The sequence below is a fragment of the Anomaloglossus baeobatrachus genome, chromosome 2, assembly GCF_048569485.1.
Source record: "Anomaloglossus baeobatrachus isolate aAnoBae1 chromosome 2, aAnoBae1.hap1, whole genome shotgun sequence".
NCBI classification, from domain to species: domain Eukaryota; kingdom Metazoa; phylum Chordata; class Amphibia; order Anura; family Aromobatidae; genus Anomaloglossus; species Anomaloglossus baeobatrachus.
In genome coordinates, this window is record NC_134354.1 from 311,352,038 (window position 1) to 311,357,916 (window position 5,879).

Consider the following 5,879-nt stretch of genomic DNA (forward strand, 5'->3'; position numbering starts at 1 on the left):
TTGGAGTAGCAAAATCAACAGTCGGGTACATTCTGAGAAAAAAAGGAATTGACTGGTGAGCTTGGGAACTCAAAAAGGCCTGGGCGTCCACGGATGACAACAGTGGTGGATGATCGCCGCATACTTTCTTTGGTAAAGAAGAACCCGTTCACAACATCAACTGAAGTCCAGAACACTCTCAGTGAAGTAGGTGTATCTGTCTCTAAGTCAACAGTAAAGAGAAGACTCCATGAAAGCAAATACAAAGGGTTCACATCTAGATGCAAACCATTCATCAATTCCAAAAATAAAACAGGCCAGAGTTAAATTTGCTGAAAAACACCTCATGAAGCCAGCTCAGTTCTGGAAAAGTATTCTATGGACAGATGAGACCAAGATCAACCTGTACCAGAATGATGGGAAGAAAAAAGTTTGGAGAAGAAAGGGAACGGCACATGATCCAAGGCACACCACATCCTCTGTAAAACATGGTGGAGGCAACGTGATGGCATGGGCATGCATGGCTTTCAATGGCACTGGGTCACTTGTGTTTATTGATGACATAACAGCAGACAAGAGTAGCCGGATGAATTCTGAAGTGTACCGGGATATACTTTCAGCCCAGATTCAGCCAAATGCTGCAAAGTTGATCGGACGGCGCTTCATAGTACAGATGGACAATGACCCCAAGCATACAGCCAAAGCTACCCAGGAGTTCATGAGTGCAAAAAAGTGAAACATTCTGCAATGGCCAAGTCAATCACCAGATCTTAACCCAATTGAGCATGCATTTCACTTGCTCAAATCCAGACTTAAGACGAAAAGACCCACAAACAAGCAAGACCTGAAGGCTGCGGCTGTAAAGGCCTGGCAAAGCATTAAGAAGGAGGAAACCCAGCGTTTGGTGATGTCCATGGGTTCCAGACTTAAGGCAGTGATTGCCTCCAAAGGATTCGCATCAAAATATTGAAAATAAAAATTTTTTTTTGGGTTTGGTTTATTTGTCCAATTACTTTTGACCTCCTAAAATGTGGAGTGTTTGTAAAGAAATGTGTACAATTCCTACAATTTCTATCAGATATTTTTGTTCAAACCTTCAAATTAAACGTTACAATCTGCACTTGAATTCTGTTGTAGAGGTTTCATTTCAAATCCAATGTGGTGGCATGCAGAGCCCAACTCGCGAAAATTGTGTCACTGTCCAAATATTTCTGGACCTAACTGTATATGACGATTATACCTTAACATGCAACTGCCGGTGGACAATCCGGGACAGAGAGTAATAGCTTCATTAGATGCTCATAAAGCATTTGACAGTGTGGAATGGGGATATCTGTGGGGAGTGCTAAGACATATGGGATTTGGCCCTAATTTTATATCCTGGATATAGCTGTTATATACTAGACCAGTAGCTAAAGTGAGGATTAATGGAATGTTGTCACACACGGTGGATCTACAAAGGGGTACTCGCCAAGGATGTCCGCTCTCGCCTCCCCTTTTTCCTCTGGCATTGGAACCACTGGAGGCTGCAATACGGCAGAACAGAGACATAAAGGGATTTGTATATGGCCATCTAGAAGAGAAGATAGCCTTCTATGCAGACGACATTCTATTGTTTCTGGGAGACGCAGGGGCATCGTTGAGCTGTGCCATGCAGGTGATCAAGTGGTACGGGGGGGATCTCTGGACTGACTATCAATTGGACCAAATCGAATCTGTTTCAGGTGGACGCCGGAGTGGATAGGTCGATCCTGGGTGATGAGGTCAACAGACTGCAGGTTGTGGACCAGTTTAGATATCTGGGCATTAAGGTATCCATGCCAATTGGGAATTACATTACTATTAATCTAGTCCCTTTGCTGAAGCAACTGCGAAGTAAGATAACTGCTTGGAATAAGCTTTATCAGTAATAGGACGGATTAATCTTATTAAAATGGTACTTATGCCCAATATACTCTATGTGTTGCACAATTCTCCTGTTTGGATCCCTCAGAGTCACTTTAAGGAGATTGATTCCATGTTCCGTGCTCTAATATGGAAGAACAAACAAGCCAGACTTAAACTCGAGACGCTACAGAGACCGAAGGATGAGGTGGGGTTAGCACTACCAAATCCGGGAATATATTATCTGGCAGCTGAGAGTCAACATTTCAGGGAATGGGCAGATTTAGGGGTGGTAGACCCAGCATCCAGACTGTTAGGGCATGTTCTGCATCGGAAACCATTAGTGTTCGGACTGGAGGACGGATCATTTGGGAGAATAGGAATAACGAGCCCCATACTTAGCCTGATGAATAGAATCTGGAGGAAGATCAAGCAAATAAGAGGGATTACAGCAATAACTGAATTCTCTCTGTTTTGGGACAATGAAAACTGCTCTGAGATATACAAGATAGGCAAAATTAAGGAATGGGCACGTAAAAGGTATATGGTATATGGGGCAAATTCTTAGCCAGGGACGTCTGAAATTGTTTATACAAATATAGGATGAGTTTGGGATATCCCCACTTGGGTGGTACCAGTACAAACGGTTGGCGCATGCAGTGGTGGCTCAGGGGGTTAAGCAATCATTGCTGGTACAGGCAGACCAAGTACTGAAATATGTGTGTAGTAGTGGACCCACAAGAGGAATCATATTTACTATATATAGGGACCTACAGCATACATATTTGCTTGATCACCCTGTAAACACTAGGACTAAATGGGAGGCAGAGATAGACGGGATCACTGATGAGGTATGGGATAGTGTTTTGGAATACATACCGAAATTATCAATGAGTGAACCAGCAAGATTATCCCACCTCTACGTGGTGCATAGGGCAAATAGATCCCCGCTAATTATGTGTAAAATGGGATTGAGGAGTAACTCCGACTGTCCTAGATGTAATGGAGAAGATGCCGGCATTTTCCACATGATGAGGATGTGCCCCAGGTTGGCACCCTTTTGGATAACTGTTCTTAATAGAATAGAAGGCGCTTATAGATGTAAACTTCGCAGACAACCCCTGGTATGTCTTCTAGGTTACGTGGAGGAAATTAGAGTAGACAACAATTTTAAAATAGTGATAGCCAGACTGCTGTATGCGGCAAAGAAGGTAATTGCCAAACACTGGATGCAGGGGGACCCACCGACTAGAGTGGAATTTGTCGCATATGTTAATCATATTGTTCGAATGGAGAGAAGCATATATGGGAAAAGGAAACAACTTGCACTTTTTGATAGATTGTGGAATCCATGGTTGCAATATGGATAAATATTAGAGTTGGGAGATGTTGGACTATGGGCAGAGATAGTTCTATACATTCCAATATATGCTATTGAAGGGTTAAAATGTAAGATCTATGATATTGATATGGGTAATATGTACGCTAAGGGGGGAGGAGGAGCGGATTTTGGGGAGGGAAAGTTTATAGTTCTGCTCGTTATTGCTGAAAATATAACACATGTTTTGTATACTTGGTGAAAAATAAAAATTTATCTGATTAAAAAAAAAAGAAAAAAAGATGTCTCCAACAGTTTTCAGATTTGACTCCTGCCATGTTGAGGGAATTTCTGAGTTATCCAGAATCGCCAACATTTTTAGGGGAGTATTTCTAAAAAGATGATTTTTATTAAGATTAGTCGGAGTTTTGGTCAGCGTTTGGAGGTGGGATAGAAGGGTTGATTAGGTGAGTTAAAATTAAAGATGTTATGGGTTGGTAATTAACAGAGGACATCTCTAAATCCATCCAAGGAAATAAATTGCTTCCCTCTATTAGCCTCTGACTCTGTTTAATTAAGTTAGAAAGATGATAGTTTTTAATATTGGGAAGCCCTATACCTCCCATATTTTTCTGTTTGAATAAAATGTTTTTGTTCACTTTTGGCCTTTTATAGTTCAGTATGGAAACCATGAATGTGTGAACATGGACCTGCATTACTGCTAAGGAAAATCTAAGAAAAATGAGATATTTAGCATATATAAATGGCCATTTGTATATTTGCCCAGTTGCCCCTTCACGGCATATCTCGTAACTGGGTACTTACACTATGCTGAACCCTCTCTCTGTGTTAAAAACTTCCTGTGATTGGGCAAGTAGGAACCTGCTATATAGGATAAGATTACCTGTGGCAACGGGGGAGGGGTGCACGGTCAAAGGTTTTATGTCATGTTCAGTTATGCACCTGTTCACACGTCAGTTTGGTGAGTGCGGTCAGTCTTTTTTGTGTATATTAAGAGGGTCATACCTTCTGACCGTGCACCCCTCCTCCAGTTGCCACAGGTAATCTTATCCCAAATAGCAGGTTCCTACTTGCCCATACACAGGAGGTTTTGAACCCAGAGAGAGGCTTCAGCATAGTGTAGGTACCCAGTTACGGAACCCAAAGAATAAGAGGAAAAATATACAGAATAAAAAAAAATTCCTTTTTTGAGTACCTGTTTTTTTTTGTGGCCGGTGATACTGTTATGATTTGGTAACCGTGGACGATCAAAAGAAATCCTATTAATCAGGAAAAAATAAAACCACACGAGTAATTGTAAACAGAGCTGACCGCAATCCCCTATCTATCGGACAACACTAGAAGTAGCAGTGGGATGTTCCTAACACACCTAGACACCTCGTCACTGCCGGAGAAACTTTCCATATCTCAAAGAAAGAAATGAGGAATCCTAACTTGCTTCGGAGCAGTCCCCAAAGAAATAACAAGCCCCCAACATATAAACGACGGTGATGTAAGAAAACACAATACACAGAAAATATGGATTAGCAAAGGTGAGGCCCGACTTACTAGATACAAGACAGGAAAGATAACTGATTGCGGTAAGCAAAAAATGCTGCAAAAAATACCAAACTCCTGATAGAAAAAAGATCTAAGACTACACGGTCTCTCTCCCACTATATCAGGTACTATTGTGCCAGACACTTTAAACAGAACTGCAGATATAAATGGAAGAAACAAAATCACAGAACATATAATATTCTATAGTGCAAATAATCCAAAACTGATCAGGGAGCAAGCTCCCTTTCTTGCTGGAGGAACTGGCCTGTTCACAAAAGCAGAGAGACAGATCCTCACAAACAAGAAACCAAAACACAGACCGAAATGGAATAAGCAGAAACACCCTTAAGGGCAATTCCAGCAATTAAGCACAGAAACTAGTAAAATTATCTGGAGTAGATTCAGGCACAGAATAAATAGGAGAAACTGAAGGGAAAACTCCCAGCTATCTTCAGAAGTAGCAGGAAACAGTAATCACTAGCGGCCGCCAGGCAGAAATGCTTCCCTAAATACACTAGGCTGATCTGCAGTAGGACTTCCTGGATTCCTAATTAATTCCATCACCTGTTTGAGTCACAGAATCAGACTCTGCTTCATTACCATTCCTGGCCACCAGAGGGAGCTCCACACCAGCACCCACTCGGATGACATTCACAACAAGTCCTGTTTCCACAATATTTAGGGGTTCACAGCCTTTCTTGTGCCATTCACATCAGCCACATTAATACATTGCTAGTGGCCTTTGCAAGTACAAAGCAGTACTACCAGTATTTTGTGCTGTCTGATACACTAAACACACCAGTCCTGTTTCCACAATATTTAGGGATTCACAACCTGGTTTGTGGCATCCAAATCAGCCACATTAATATCTTGCTAGTGGCCTTTCCAAATACAAAGCAGTACTCTAGCATTTTGTGCTGCCTGACACACTAAACGCACAGGTCCTGTTTCCACAATATTTAGGTGTTCAAAGCCTGGCTTGTGCCGTTCACATCAAACACATTAATCCGTTGCTAGTGGCATTTGAAAGTCCAAAGCAGTACTACTAGCATTTTATGCTGCCTGATACACTAAGCACACCTCTCCTTATAAGCCTTGGAGGTGCTGGCCTACTCGGCTGCTAGTGTAGAAATTGCAA